At 41.1% G+C, this 16115-nt stretch overlaps 1 long non-coding RNA gene across 1 annotated transcript in view; it reads right to left on the bottom strand.

Moving 5' to 3' along the window:
- Nucleotides 1–6258: 6258 nt before the first annotated feature.
- Nucleotides 6259–16115, bottom strand: part of LOC147370390 (uncharacterized) — a 32131-nt gene continuing 22274 nt past the window's right edge. The window contains exons 3-5 of the long non-coding RNA XR_015165251.1: nucleotides 15795–15857; nucleotides 11491–11585; nucleotides 6259–6668 (exon numbers count right to left, since the gene is read on the bottom strand). This is a non-coding gene — a long non-coding RNA (uncharacterized LOC147370390). The remainder of the gene's footprint in view (nucleotides 6669–11490; nucleotides 11586–15794; nucleotides 15858–16115) is intronic.

Below are 16115 nucleotides of genomic sequence, written 5' to 3'. Positions count from 1 at the left end.
TTCATGAAGATAATAATACTAACTAATCCTTATTGAAGATGAAATATCTTATGGAGATTTTCTGTACATTATCATATTTAATCTTCCCAAGAACCCTGAGGCAAGTACTATTCATATTCTCAGGTTATAGTTAAAAAGCTTCCCTTGTAGCTCAGTTGGTAAAGAATCTGCCTGCAATGCAGGAGACCTGGGTTCGATCTCTGGGTCTAGAAGATTCCCTGGAGAAGAAAATAGCAACCCACTCCAGTATTCTTGCCTGGAGAATCCCATGGACAGAGAAACCTGGCAGGCTACAGTCCATGGGGTAAAAAGAGTCGGACACAACTTAGCAACTAAACCACGACCACAAGTTATAATTGAGAAAAATGGAAGCCAAGTTTACACAGCTAGGAAAAAGCCTTAACCTAGGTCTGTCAGAGCCCAGTTCTGCTCTGGACCACTGGGATATATTGCTCTGTATCCCTTTCTATCTCTGCACTCTTTTGGAACATTCTCCAGACTGTGATTCTAGGATTACTCACTACCACATCGAATAATCAGTCATAGCTGTGAACCTTGTGGCAATTAAATGATCCTTACTTTTCCAACCAGCATGTTCAGGCTCAACAATAAGGTAAGGGTCTGCATAATAAGTGGAGCAATGATTTGAAATCGATATGAACTACAAGAGAAAGGCCAAAGAGAGGCTGAGCAGCTGTTCGCTTAGGAAATGTTAAGGTTCCTCTGGGTGGCATGTTATACGAGTCTCTGTGTGTGCTGAGGGGGTGGGGTGGGTATGGGGAAAATATTTATCTTCAATATACCCCGAGTATGAGAAAATTGGTTGCAGATGGCTCACAGCTGTGAGGAATACCTTTGTTTCATTTGAAAGTTGTTATAAATCTGTTCCTTAAACTACCTGCTCCAATGACTTTTAATTTAGAGGATGTTGGGTAAGTCCCTGGATCTGATGCTCATATATCACCATAAAAGTGGTGGGGTGGCTTGGCCTGGAAACCCCGTGGGAGAGGCCCTAGATTTGTCGAAGGACTAGGTTACCACGGGTGCTTTGGGGAGTTTGAGTAAAGACTTTTATTGATTACCAACATTGTAAAGAAGAAATCAGTTTTTACCAAGAGCAGAATTGAGGGAGAAAATCTCCTTTGGCTATAATTTTTTTTAAAAAAAGAAGTTAAGCCAGAATTAGTCTTTTTTTCTCTGAGAGCATTGTGGAAGTGGAACTGTCATTCCATAAGTTAAAGAAGTTTGGAGTGAAATGGAAAAGAAACAGTTCTGTGGGTAAGCAGTTTAACTGGTTTTTCTCATCAAGGGCAAGGAATATCGAATCAATATCCAGTGGTACATTTTTTATGGGGTCAGGGTCAGGGGATGGGAGGGAGATAAGTGGATGATAATCAAAAAGAGTTATTTGCTTTCATAAAGTCCAAATTAATGGATCTCATAGTTGGAAAGCAAAACTTTTCTCAACTGTTTTTGTATCCTACAGCAAATTGGCACTAAATTCTACAAAGTGACTTTTAAAAAGTGTCTTAAATATTGGGAGTTCTTATAATTTCTGTTTTACAAGGGTTTATTTTTAATTATTGAAATTTCAAGGCTCCTTTCACACTAACTCTTTGAAAGTCAGAAGCTTTGAGTTAAGCATTTTCTTCTGACTCCTTAAGTTTTGAGAAGACTTTAGTTAATGGCTGTATACCCTCTACAGTGGCCTCCTTTACCTCCATTATAGCCAGCATATCAGTCTTCCCAGAAAACATTGGACCCTTCCTAGAGGTGCATCAAAATAAAGATCTCAATCTTAAACAAACAAACAAAAAAGAACTCTATGAACCATTTAAGTTTCCCTATCACACACAAGCCATCTAAGGAAAAAATGAAATTCATTTTAATGAGCAACCAAGATAGAACATAGAAGGCCACCACAAGGTAACAGAGGATCCAGCTTTTCCCTGACTGTTCTCATTCAAAGATTTTCTCCACCTTTCATATGCATCAAATTAGCAAGAACTATTTTAAGAGTAGGAGAAGGCGATGGCACCCCACTCCAGTACTCTTGCCTGGAAAATCCCATGGATGGAGGAGCCTGGTGGGCTGCAGTCCATGGTGTCGCTAAGAGTCGGACACTACTGGGCAACTTCACTTTCACTTTTCGCTTTCATGCATTGGAGAAAGAAATGGCAACCCACTCCAGTGTTCTTGCCTGGAGAATCCCAGGGACGGGGGAGCCTGGTGGGCTACCGTCTCTGGGGTCGCACAGAATCGGACACGACTGAAGCAACTTAGCAGCAGCAGCAGCAGTAGCATTTTAAGGGTGATTGCCATAAATTGAATACAATTTAGCAGGCTGAGTAGTGAAGAATACTTCTATTTGTAATATTAAAGTTTGCCAGGGATAAGAATCTATATTATGTTCCTAACTTCACTAGATGTGACTTTAAGATATATCATCAATCCAGCCTCTAGAAACATCCTCAACAGAAAGAAAAAGATACTTGGTTTTACCAAATAAATATTTTAATAGTCTGAACTTTTTTATTTCTGTTTTATAACATGTTTTTTTAAATTCTGTGATCAGGTTTTCTGCTTTTATGGTAGAAATTTATTTCCAGAGACAAAATCCTTAAATATATTATTGTACTAGGGCTTCTCAGGTGGCTTAAGAATCCACCTGCCAATGCAAGAGATGCAAGTTTGATCCCTGGGTTGGGAAGATCCCCTGAAGAAGGGAATGGCAACCCAGTCCAGTATTCTTGCCTGGGAAATTCCATGGACAGTGGAGCCCAATGGGCTACAGTCCAGTGGGCCACAAAAAAGTCAGACACAGCTTAGTGACTAAACAACAATAGCATAGAAAATAAAGGTTTTCTTATTATGGTCCACCTTATGACTGTCCAGGAACTATTTAGTCATATTTTGGGGAAAGATAAAATCCATTAATTCAAGTCAAAGTGTTAATACGTGTTTTTATTCTCTTCTATTATGACAATTAAAAAAAAATCAGAAACTGGCTACTTGAGTTGCAGGAAATATTTTAATGTTCCTCTAAACTACCTCTAAACTACCCAGGGATCTTCTTAAAATGCAGATTCTGACTCATTGACTTGGATAGAGCCTGAGATTCTACATTTCTAACAAGCTGACAAGATGATACTAATACTGCAAGTTAAGAATCTCTGGTACATGGACGAGGAGGAGAAAAGGAAAGTTCCTAAATAAAGGAAAAGGCACAGCATAAAACACTGACCACCTTGACATCCTAGTGTCCATCTATAAAAATCTTGAAAAATAAATAGTTACAGCCATGATAATAGGACTTCCCTGTAGCTTAAATGGTAAAGAATCTGCCTGCAATGCAGGAGACCAGGGTTTGATCTCCAGGTTGGGAAGTTCCTCTGGAGAAGGGAATGGCAATCCACTCCAGTATTCTTGCCTGGAGAATTCCACAGACAGAGAAATCTGGCGAGCTACAGTCTGTGGGGTTGCAAAGAGTCGGACAAGACTGAGTGACTAACACACATAACACACATAATGATAATACACATATTTGGTTAAGAACTGTGTAAAGAATTATAGCAGAAAAGCCTCATTCTACCTTTAGCTCTACCACTAATTATGCGAACTTGGGCAATTCAACCACGCAATCTGGATTTTGGTTTTCTTATCTTTATAATGATGTGGGCATGTACTCAACTAATTTTACCACCAGAGATAACATGATTTGTGCATTTATGTAAGTATGAAGTGCTGCAGTCAAGAAAGATAAATAGATATCTTCCTATGCTGCTACTGTGTGTATTTTCTGAAAAGCAGATTAACAATGCCTATTTTTAAACAAGAACTCCACCTCTAGAAATTAGTCCTGAAACATAATCATCAGTTCAGTTCAGTCGCTCAGTCGTGTCTCACTCTTTGCAACCCCATAGACTGCAGCACTCCAGGCTTCCCTGTCCATCACCAACTCCCAGAGCATACTCAAACTCACGTCCGTTGAGTCGGTGAAGCCATACAACCATCTAATCCTCTGTCGTCCCCTTCTCCTCCTGACTTCAATCTTTCCCAGCATCAGGGTCTTTTCCAATGAGTCAGTTCTTTGCATCAGGTGGCCAAAGTATTTGAGTTTCAGCTTCAGCATCAGTCCTTCCAATGAATATTCAGGACTGATTTCCTTTAGGATGGACTGGCTTGATCTCCTTGAAGTTCAAGGGACTCTCAAGAGTCTTCTCCAACACCACAGTTCAAAAACATAAGTTCTTCAGTGCTCAGCTTTCTTTATGGTCCAACTCTCACATCCATACATGACCACAGGAAAAACCGTAACTTTGACTAGACAGACCTTTGTCATCAAAGTAATGTCTCTGCTTTTTAATATGCTGTTTAGGTTGGTCATAGCTTTTCTTCAAAGGAGCAAGCGTCTTTTAATCTCATGGCTGCAATAACCATTTGCAGTGATTTGGGAGCCCCTCAAAATAAAGTCTCTCACTGTTTCCCCATCTATTTGCCATGAAGTGATGGGACCAGATGCCATGATCTTAACTTTTTGAATGTTGAGTTTTAAGCCAACTTCTTCCATCTCCTCTTTCACTTTCAGCAAGAGGCTCTTTAGTTCTTCTTCACTTTATGCCATAAGGGTGGTGTTATCTGCATATCTGAAATTATTGATATTTCTCCCGGCAATCTTGATTCCAACTTCTCCCAGCCCAGTGTTTCTCATGATGTACTCTTCTTATAAGTTAAATAAGCATGGTGACAATATACAGCCTTGACACACTCCTTTTCCAATTTGGAACCAGTCTCTTGTTCCATGTCCAGTTCTAAATTGTTGCTTCTTGACCTGTATACAGATTTCTCAGGAGACAGGTCAGGTGGTCCAGTATTCCCATCTCTTTAAGACTTTTCCACAGTTTGTTGTGATCCACACAGCCAAAGGCTTTGATGTAGTCAATAAAGCAGAAGTAGATGTTTTTCTGTAACTCTCTTGCTTTTTCGATGATCTAGCGGATGTTGACAATTTGATCTCTGGTTCCTCTGCCTTTTCTAAATCCAGTTTGAACATCTGGAAGTTCATGGTTCATGTACTGTTGAAGCCTGGCTTGGAGAATATTGAGCATTACTTTGCCAGCATGTGAGATGCGTGCAATCGACATGATGGCATATCACCCAACAATTTTAAAATATTTTAAGGGATATTGTGACAAGAGATTGTATAATAAAAACCGAAAAGATTCTGGAAGGAAATGGATTAGATTTAAATAAGACTTTGTATTCGTCAGATTTTCTTTAGGGCATGGCTTTTGATAATCATAAATAAGGGATATTTTTAAGATTAATTCTCACTGGAGAATTGGGAAAGTGTTATAGATAATGAGTCACTTGCTTTCACTCACTCTCAAAAAGTTGAGTGCAATAGTTTCTTAGGTCCTTTTCAGTTCTAAGATGCAATTATTCTATAAAGGAGCCTCTTTTTCTAACAAAGCACACCAGAAAATTGAAACAACAATTCAGATAATCATTTCAAAGTCAGTTTCTCAGTTTTTTACTTGTTATTTATTTTCGGCTGTGCCGGGTCCTCAGTGCCGCCTGGGCTTTTCTCTGGTTCTGGCCAGCGGGAGCTACTCTCTGGTTGTGGCGCTCAGGCTTCTCACTGAGGTGGCTTCTGTTGCGGAGCACAGACTAGTTGCAGCTCCCAGGCTTTGCGGAGCACAGACTAGTTGCAGCTCCCGGGCTTTGCGGAGCACAGACTAGTTGCAGCTCCCGGGCTTTGCGGAGCACAGACTAGTTGCAGCTCCCGGGCTTTGCGGAGCACAGACTAGTTGCAGCTCCCGGGCTTTGCGGAGCACAGACTAGTTGCAGCTCCCGGGCTTTGCGGAGCACAGACTAGTTGCAGCTCCCGGGCTTTGCGGAGCACAGACTAGTTGCAGCTCCCGGGCTTTGCGGAGCACAGACTAGTTGCAGCTCCCGGGCTCTAGAGCACAGGCTCAATAGTTGTGGTGCATGGACTTAGGTGCTCCAAGGCATGTGGGATAGTCCTGGATCTGGGATTAAATCCATGTCTCCTGTATTTGCAGGTGAATTCTTTACCACTGAGCCATCAAGGAAGCCCCAGAGTTTCTCTTAGTATTAAGTTTTCAGTGAATAAAAGCATCTCCTTAGGAAGCATATGTGATCCCCAAGGTTTTCAGTCACTCAACCTTCTCTGTATTGATCCTTTGGGAATTAAATTTTATAATATCAAATGATCTCCAGAAGTGTCTAGGGTTCTTTTTTTTCTTTCTTTCTCAATTTTGAAATCACCTAAATGTTGTTTGCCTAATGGAAATTTAAATATTGATCAAAAAGCAGAACATCAAGTGTTAAAAATCTACAGAGTTCCACAAATTACTAGCACTGGGGTATAGGGTGAATGAACTTTGTAGCTCAAGAGTGGTATGTATATCATGCTGTTACTGAGGTAGTAATCTATGAAGATGTATTTTGGTGAAATGTTTGTCTAACAATGCATATGAAACTGCATAAATAGACTTTGTTATAAATAAATGCGGGCTTCCCACCTGCCAGTAGAGGACACATAGGAGACACAAGTTCGATCCTTGGGTTGGGAAGATCCCCTGGAGGAGGGCATGGCAACCCACTCCAGTATTCTTGCCTAGAGATCCCATGGACGGAGGAGCCTGGAGGGATACAGTTCACAGGGTTGAACAGAGTCAGACACGACTAAAGCAACTGAGCACGCATACACACACACACATAATAAACAAATGCATATCTTCTCAAAAAACACACACACACACACAAATGAACTGTAAATGCCTTAAATTAGAACAAAATCTAAGATGCCTTCTGACTTAAACTATATGTGAATCTATGTTAACGTGTTTGTCCCTTTGACCTAAAACAGTCAATGAACAGTGCAGTATCTGCAGCTTATCTTAGTTTGGGGCTGAATGATCCAGTGCTTATTCATTCTCCTGAAGTTAGGTAAACAAAGTCTACCTTCCCCACACTATCTGGGTTCCCAGGGCCTCTTCACACATCTGCATGATAGTGTGGGTAAGCAGGTGGCCAAACCCCAGATAAATCCCAAATACACATGTTTGAAATGTCAAGTCCAAAATTAATAAAATGCAAATTTAACTAGAGTTTTCTTGATAAAAAGATCAATGATAATATTTAATGTCTGAGTGTGATGCATTATTTTAAGTGCATATAATTGACATGATTTCTATTGAAGCCGTGAATCTGTTATTTTGATACTAATATGTAGAAAATGTGATTTCCTTCATAAAACTCACTAAAAACCTCTTACACCACTTCCTAGAATACAGAGCCATCGAGATTTCATTTTGAATTAGTATCAAAGTCATATTTAATATTTGGTTCAAACGAGTGAAGATAAGCTTGTTTTCTCTTATCTCATAGTAAATTTGAGTGATACCCCAATTAAGTCTTTATTTGGTCCTTGATTTAAAAAAAAAAAAAAGCTTAGTATTTTGCAAATGGATTAATAAGACCAAGTTAAACGTAAGTGTAATGAATGTGTTTTCCATTAGTAAAGCCATTTGTGTTTTGAAAAAAAAAAAATGCTTTAAATGTGTGTGTTGTTTCATGTTTGCCTATTAATTGTTTTCATTTCTCCCTTGGATAGAAACAGGCAAATGGAAAGTTGTTGGATGTGTGAATATCAAACTTGTTTGAAAAAGCTTAGAAAATTATTGAGTGGCAGACACAAATTGACTTTCTGATGTTAAAGAAATAATTAGACTTCAGTTTTTCAGTTTTCACTTTCCAGCTAGTTCAGTCATTTCACTTGGCCTCCAAGATTAAAGTGTTTAAAAACTCTCACGAAGAATTCACCTGGACTTCCCCACTGCCACCTGAAGTCGTCATGTGTAATGAGAGCGTGTGGCCTGGCTTCTACGTGGCTCTTAGGACTTCGGATGTAACTTAGCAAGTGACCTCACATCAATAATTTTTTTAGAGTGATGACTGTTTTTATGAAGATGATACACGGTCATGATAAAAATTTTAAACAATAAAGTGCAAAAAAAAAAAAAAAAAAAACACAGATGACCCCAAATCTTACCACACGATAATAAACATTTTTTAGTATTTGATGAATATTATTCCAGATCTCTATACATATGCAGCTGACCCTCAAATGCAGGGGGTGGAGTTGGGGTTGGGGTTAGGGGTGCTAACCCTGTTGTTTTCTTACTTATATTTTTTGGAGGATAACTGCTTCATAATGTTCTGTTAGTTTCTGTTGTACAACAACATGAATCGGCTATGTGTATATATATCCAATTTCTCTGATGGCTCAGCAGGTAAAGAATCTACCTGCAATGCAGTGAAAAATCCATGTATAACTTTATTCAGGGCTTTCCAGGTGGCGCTAGCAGTAAGAACCTGCCTGCCAGTGCAGGCGACATAAGAGACATGGGTTTGATCCCTGGGTGGGGAAGATCCCCTGTCCCTATTAAACTGTAATCATCCTCAGAACAAGACCTGTGTGCTTATTTTTTCCCCCTTCTTTTTATTTTTTCCCAGTCACCTGGGCTTTCCACAAAGCTCAGAGGGCCATATAGGCAGATGCTTAATCAATAGTTGTTGAGTGATCATTCCCAGACCAGGCAGATGGAAGTCTGCATTTTGCAGTCATTGGGTGGTTGTGATGTGCGGCCTACAGGCTCTGCAAGGCAGATGAAGGGTCTGGAGGTATCACAGAAGTGGTGAGGGGTCCCCGGAGGCTCCACCAATGGGAACTCAGGACAGATGTTAAGAAACGCCTCACCAGGGAAGCTGGGAGCTTAGTTAGAATGACAGAAACATGCCTAACAATGGCACTGCCGAATTATATCCCTGAATCGCTTTATATAAACTCTAATTAAATAAGGATAAATAAGTATAACATTTATATGGAAACTAATACATTGTGACACCTTGCGTTTAAAAAAAATGAGGGGAAAAAATCCCAAGGGTGAGAAATAAACAGAAAATTGCCTACTGAAGGGGGGTGGGGAATAAGCAGAAGCTCCTCTGGGGAAAAGAGAGGGCAAAAGGAAGACAGGCGAGAAGGTAAATTTCTTTTGTTACTGAAAGAGGGGTCTGGCTGCTCGCTGCTCAAAGGCCATTAGAGTCCAGGTTGGTGGAAAGGAAAAATTTGCTTTATTTTGATGCTGACAACTAGGGGTAGGCGGATGGGTAGAGGGTATGCCCATCCAAAGGTCGATTCCCACCCCCATCTGACAATCAGGGTGCAAGAGCTTTTACAGACAAAGAGAGAAGGCAGCATGTAGAAACAGCACAGTTCAGTTCAATTCAGTCACTCAGTCGTTTCGGAGTCTTTGTGACCCCATGAATCGCAGCACACCAGGCCTCCCTGTCCATTACCAACTCCCGAATTTACCCAAACTCGTGTGCATCAAGTCGATGGTGCCATCCAGCCATCTCATCCTCTCCCCTTTTCCTCCTGCCCCCAATTCCTCTCAGCATCAGGGTCTTTTCCAATGAGTCAACTCTTCACATGAGGTGGCCAAAGGACTGGAGTTTCAGCTTCAGCATCAGTCCTTCCAGTGAACACCCAGGACTGATCTCCTTTAGAATGGACTGGTTGGACCTCCTTGCAGTCCAAGGGACTCTCAAGAGTCTTCTCCAAAACCACAGTTCAAAAGCATCAATTCTTTGGTGCTCAGCTTTCTTCACAGTTCAACTCTCACATCCATACATGACCACTGGAAAAACCATAGCCTTGACTAGATGGACCTTTGTTGGCAAAGTAATGTCTCTGCTTTTGAATATGCTATCTAGGTTGATCATAACTTTCCTACCAAGGAGTAAGCATCTTTTAATTTCATGGCTGCAATCACCATCTGCAGTGATTTTAGAGCCCAAAAAAATAAAATCTGACACTGTTTCCACTGTTTCCTCATTTATCTCCCATGAAGTGATGGGACCAGCTGCCATGATCTTCGTTTTCTGAATGTTGAGCTTTAAGCCAACTTTTTCACTCTCCTCTTTCACTTTCATCCAGAGGCTTTTTAGTTCCTCTTCACTTTCTGCCATAAGGGTGGTGTCATCTGCATATCTGAGGTTATCGATATTTCTCTGGGCAATCTTGATTCCAGCTTGTGCTTCTTCCAGCCCAGCGTTTCTCATGATGTACTCTGCATATAGGTTAAATAAGCAGGGTGACAATATACAGCCTTGACGAACTCCTTTTCCTATTTGGAACCAGTCTGTTGTTCCATGTCCAGTTCTAACTGTTGCTTCCTGACCTGCATACAAATTTCTTAAGAGGCAGATCAGGTGGTCTGGTATTCCCATCTCTTAGAATTTTCCACAGTTTCTTGTGATCCACACAGTCAAAGGCTTTGACATAGTCAATAAAGCAGAATTAGATGTTTTTCTGGAACTCTCTTCCTTTTTCCATGATCCAGTGGATGTTGGCAATTTGATCTCTGGTTCCTCTGCCTTTTATAAAACCAGCTTGAACATCAGGAAGTTCACAGTTCACGTACTGCTGAAGCCTGGCTTGGAGAATTTTGAGCATTACTTTACTGGTGTGTGAGATGAGTGCAATTCTGCGGTAGTTTGAGCCTTCTTTGGCATTGCCTTTCTTTGGGATTGGAATGAAAACGGACCTTTTCCAGTCCTGTGGCCACTGCTGAGTTTTCCAAATTTGCTGGCATATTGAGTGCAGCACTTTCACAGCGTCATCTTTCAGGATTTGAAATAGCTCAACTGGAATTCCATCACCTCCACTAGCTTTGTTCATAGTGATGCTTTCTAAGGCCCTAAAGATCATCTATTCTCTCCTAAGAGTCTTGTATCCTTCCTCTGCTTTCCCTATAAGATGTTGTTTAATCCTGAATTCTAAGCCACCCTGGGGAGTGATTCATTTTCTTCTGAGTATCCCATGAGGAATATGTTAAGAAACTTCATTTGTTTTTCTCTTGTTAATGTGTCTTTTATTACAGGGGTCCCAACTAAGAACTCAAAGGGTAAAGGGAAAATTACTTATCCTTCCCTGCAATACCAGGGTCCGCAATAGCACAAAGTAGGGAGCCACCAGATTGAGAGCAGAAGGCGGTTTCAAGCCAGTGTTTGAGCTGAGCTTTTAACAGCAGGTAGGTTTTAGGGGCAGGAATGGGGGGGAAAGGCAAGAGAAACAGAATTGAGCTCAGAACACCCTGTTCCCTCTAACTAGAACAGCCTCACTCATCCCCCTTCCACTGTAACCAGCTCCTGCTTTAAGACTTGGCTCATGTCTCCTCCTCCAGAAAGTATTTTATGGTCAATTCCTTCTGCCCAAGCCCTGCTGAGCTACTTAGATCTGTGCTTTTTCCCATCACAGCCTTTATCCATCACATCACAGTGGCCATGTCATCTGAGTCTCCCATTAGACTTAACACTCCTTAACATACTGGTGGATTAATCACTTTTCAGATGTGTCATTAGTTTGTTACTAATAATTGTTAAAACTAGAAACCTTACCTTTTTGGGGAGCTGTGGGGGGTGGTGGTGTAGAGAATACTCCAGGTACGTCATGATACCTTCCTCATCATTTACCTTATGCTGTGTTTACCTGCCTGGGAGAGATAACATGCCTGCTTGAGAATTTTAGCCATTGTTCTAGCCTTCCAGGTCCCCATTTACACAAGGGTCCTGATGTTGGTAAACTTGACATGTCACCATAAGCTGTTTGGCTTCAGCAATGCTGTGACTTTTGCATCATAGCAGGCAGGACATTTCTCAGTGGCCTAAAAAACCAACACATTTGTGCTGTAACTTGGATTGTTGTTCAGTCACTCAGTCATGTCCAGCTGTTTGCAACTCCATAGACTGCAGCATTCCAGGCTTCCCTGTCCTTCACCATCTCCCAGAATTTTCTCAGACTCGTGTCCATTGAGTCAGTTATGCCATCCAGCCATCTCATCCTCTCTTGCCCCCTTCTCTTACTGCCCTCAATCTTTCCCAACATCAGGGTCTTTTCCAATGAGTAGACTCCTCACATCAGGTGGCCAAAGTATTGGAATTTGGATAGTGATATTCAAAATATTTTACAGCCCCTAGGCAGTGACCAGTCCGAACATACACAGGTAACACTAGAGCATGGTCCTAGGGCTTCTTTCCCTGTCTCCCACAAATAATAACCTTTATTTATTGGAATGAACAGAAGTTTAGACATTCTCAGGGAAGAAGACAGGATAACCAGGAATCCAGGAGATATTTGAGGGTTCAGAGAAACTGTTACTTGCCAACTGATATGTATCTCAAGACATTTAACAATTAGAATAAACCGCTGTTTAGTACCCAGCAAATGTCAGTGCTGCCAACCAAAAAATGAGAATTGGAGCAATTAATTTTGAAAAGGGAAAATAGATTTCATATGTGCTAGGATCCTGGAAAAGATTCCTAGACTGTGTTCCATAAGAAAATGTAGCTCATAAGATATTTCTAGATGTTCCAAGAGAAATATTTCTATGGTCAAGTAAGATTGAGAAACATGGTACAAAATATATCCCTCTTGTGTTCCACAATACGGGAGTGGATTACAAGTCCTGGAGTAAAGAAAACTCTTGAACTTCATTTAGTCCAAGTATTGAAAAAGCTTACTTCCTCAAGGGAATCCTTTCACCATGAAACCATTTTGCTCTGGAAGGAAATGAAGGTTCTGTGCAACAACGTTTAGGAAATTTCATTCAAAATATCCTCTCCACATTTAGATTCGCTCAGAGTGGTGAGTTCTCAAAGATAGCTCACTATACAAAGACCAGATTTGTCCTGCTCTCATCATTTTCCAGAGGTTTCTCTCATACTTCATTTCACGGGCTCAGGAGTCTTGGCAATTGAATTGCTTGTTTCCAACCCCCAGGAAAGTCCTCAAACACTAACCCCCAGTGGTTGGGGTCAGCAAACATTTTCCACAAAGAACCAGAAAATTAGTATCTTCAGTTTTGTGAACTGCCACGCCTTCTCAACTCTGCCATTATGATGGAGCAGCCATAGACACAAAGGAGCGTGTCTGTGTTCCAATAAAAATTTATTTACACAAATACATGAAGGGCCAGATTTGTCCTGTGATTTACTGTTTGCCAAGCCTGACCTAGGCTGAAGAAACAGGAGCCTCCTCAGCCTTCCCTCTTTCAGCCTCAGAATGGTCTTTGCTCTATTTGTTGTCCTAGATCTCAAAGGTGAGTTAACTTGAGGTTCATAAATGAATAGAAATAAAAGAGCCGAACAAGACCTTGTCACTCTTCAAATCTCCAAGAAGAAATGAAGATGGGCCACAGAAGGCAAGAATATCCCCACTGGGGACACGAATCACACACCAGGGAGTACAATAGGAGAGACCTTTCCCTGAGTCTTCTGAGATCTTTAAAGTTAGCCTCACTTCAGATACTTCCACCAAACATTTGGGGACTAAAAACCTAATGACAATCCTTTGGCTGAGAATCAAGTAGCTGTCACTTCAGTGATCCTGCTGTTTGCTACTATTTTTATTTGATAAGCAGAACATTATACTTGGGCCTAGATTTGAGGCAAGATCGTCAGTGATTCATGGTTTAGAGACCAGAGGGCCTCATCCCCAGGCCGGCCTGTGTTCAGGTTTCTTTGGCAGAAGTATTGTAGATGTTTTCAATTAGGCGGGGGAACAAAACCTCCAGGGAGTATGGCTTTGACCCAAATAAAACCTCCCCTTGAATATAATTTCCCTCTCTAGCTCTCTCTCTCTATTTCTCTCTCAATCTGTAAATCTGTATGCCGGTGTGGGTGTGGATGTGTGTGCAAAATGGTTGAGACAGCTGCCTTACACAGGTGGTATCCCAGGCAGTAAATAATATGGCTTTTATAGATGGCTTGAGACACACAGTCTCAGAACAATTAATTTTACCACTACACGTTTGACCTAAGAGCACTTTTTATCACAGCAGGAATTCCTTATCAAATTCTCAGGTGCAGGAGCCCCATAAACACTTTGGAGGCATACAGACCTCATGGCTGAGATGGTTAGTTACTCGAGGAGGGAAACAGAAGTGGTCTGAGAAGAAAGAGAAATATAGAACACTGACCCCAGCTCAAAGAGGCAAACCCGAATAGTCAACACTGCCCTTCTGGGAAGTCTGTGTATTCCTCTCCCAGTCATAGGGTTCAGTTCAGTTCAGTTCACTCAGTCATGTCTGACTCTTTGCAACCCCATGAACCGCAGCACACCAGGCCTCCCTGTCCATCACCAACTCCTGGAGTCCACCCAAACCCATGTCCATTGAGTCGGCGATGCCATCCAACCATCTCATCCTCTGTCATCCCCTTCGCCTCCCACCCTCAATCTTTCCCAGCATCAGGGTCTTTTCCAATGAGTCAGCTTTTTGCATCAGGTGGCCAAAGCATTGGAGTTTCAGCTTCAGGATCAGTCCTTCCAATGCATATTCAGGACTGATCTCCTTTAGGATGGACTGGTTGGATCTCCTTGCATCCAAGGGACTCTTAAGAGTCTTCTCCAACACCACAGTGCAAAAGCATCAATTCTTTGCCACTCAGCTTTCTTTATAGTCCAACTCTCACATCCATACATGACCACTGGAAAAACCATAGGGTTAGAAACCTCAACAATTTGGCATATATTTTTGACTGTGCCACACAGCATATGGAATCTTAGTTCCCCAACTAGGGATTGAACCTGAGCCCCCTGCATTGGAAGTGTGGAGTATTAACCACTGGACTGCCAGGGAAGTTCCTTTTTTAATTCTTTTAACCTTGACAATTTAGAAGTCAGCCATCATGGGGAAAGATTGGCTTTGTTGTCATAAGGTATATACAATTGAAGAGTTACAAGGAACGATACAGTTCAAAAGAACTGACAAAAATTTCCAAGTGGAGGACCAGGAAGTCATTCAGTTTGCAAACTGGGGCTAAGGAGTGCTTACCAAAAACAGCCAACAAAAACTTTTCAAAAAAAAAAAAAAAACTCATACAGCTGGAAATCTATGTGTATATGTATTTAAACGTATCTTCAAATATTTATCTACTTAAAGAAATGAAGATACCCACCTCTGATACTTGTGATAATTAGTTTTACTTCTTCATAAATTAATGTATTTTATGTGTTGAAAACTCCTAGTCCAATTTTCTGTACTTGCATGAACTAAACAAAGATTTATCTGCTGCTGCTGCTAAGTCACTTCAGTCGTGTCCGACTCTCTGCGACCCCATAGACAGCAGCCCACTAGGCTCCTCTGTCCCTGGGATTCTCCAGGCGAGAATACTGGAGTGGGTTGCCATTTTCTTCTGAACCCAAAACTGCAAATTAGGGGTTTCACCAGAATTTATGGGCTTCTTTGGTGGCTGAAATGGTAAAGAATCTGCCTGCAATGTGGGAGACCTGGGTTCGAACCCCTGGTGGGGAAGAGCCCCTGGAGAAGGGAATGGCTACCCACTCCAGTACTCTTGCCTGGAAAATTCCATGGACAGAGGAGTCTGACAGGCTTCAGTCCATGGGGCCACAAAGAGTTGGACAGGACTGAGAAAATAACATACACACACACACACACAAGAATTTATATGTCAGGTTGTATTATTGCTTATTTGTTTTTATATTAAATGGCCATTGGGGCATGACATATTGTTAAAGAAGCAAAAACAAAGGGGAAGAAAAGCTATTGCAATTATTTTCAAGACCCATCCAAACCCTGACCTTTTTCTAAGTTCAACAAACATTTTTGATGGGCCCAAAAGACTGTGAAATGAACAAATCATTGCAGTAAAAGAAAGGTGCAGGACAGCATTTATTCACTGACCATCTGTGGCCTGTGAGCCCCTCCTGAGACTGAGATCCTCCTCTTCTGGGATAGAAGAGAGAGCTGGAAAGACAGGAAAAGCATTAAATGAGAAAAACCTGACAAAAACTATTCTGAATCTGAGTTCATATGTCAGTTTCATGTAGAATCATAAATTTATATATTTAAAATCCCTTTTCTGTTTAAAAATGGTAAAGAGATTATATTATATTTCTTTAACTCTCTTACTTAAAATCCTTTATTATTATTATTTTTTTTTTTTAACATCCACTGTGTCATTATAAGGGGCTTTCCCAGTGGCTCAGAGGTAAAGAATCTGCC

Source organism: Bos grunniens, chromosome 6, assembly GCF_055505025.1.
Source record: "Bos grunniens cultivar Pamir isolate PY7600 chromosome 6, Bosgru_T2T1.0, whole genome shotgun sequence".
Taxonomy (NCBI): Eukaryota; Metazoa; Chordata; class Mammalia; order Artiodactyla; family Bovidae; genus Bos; species Bos grunniens.
The sequence above is the reverse complement of the archived record's forward strand: the minus strand, read 5'-3'. Positions and strand labels throughout refer to the sequence as shown.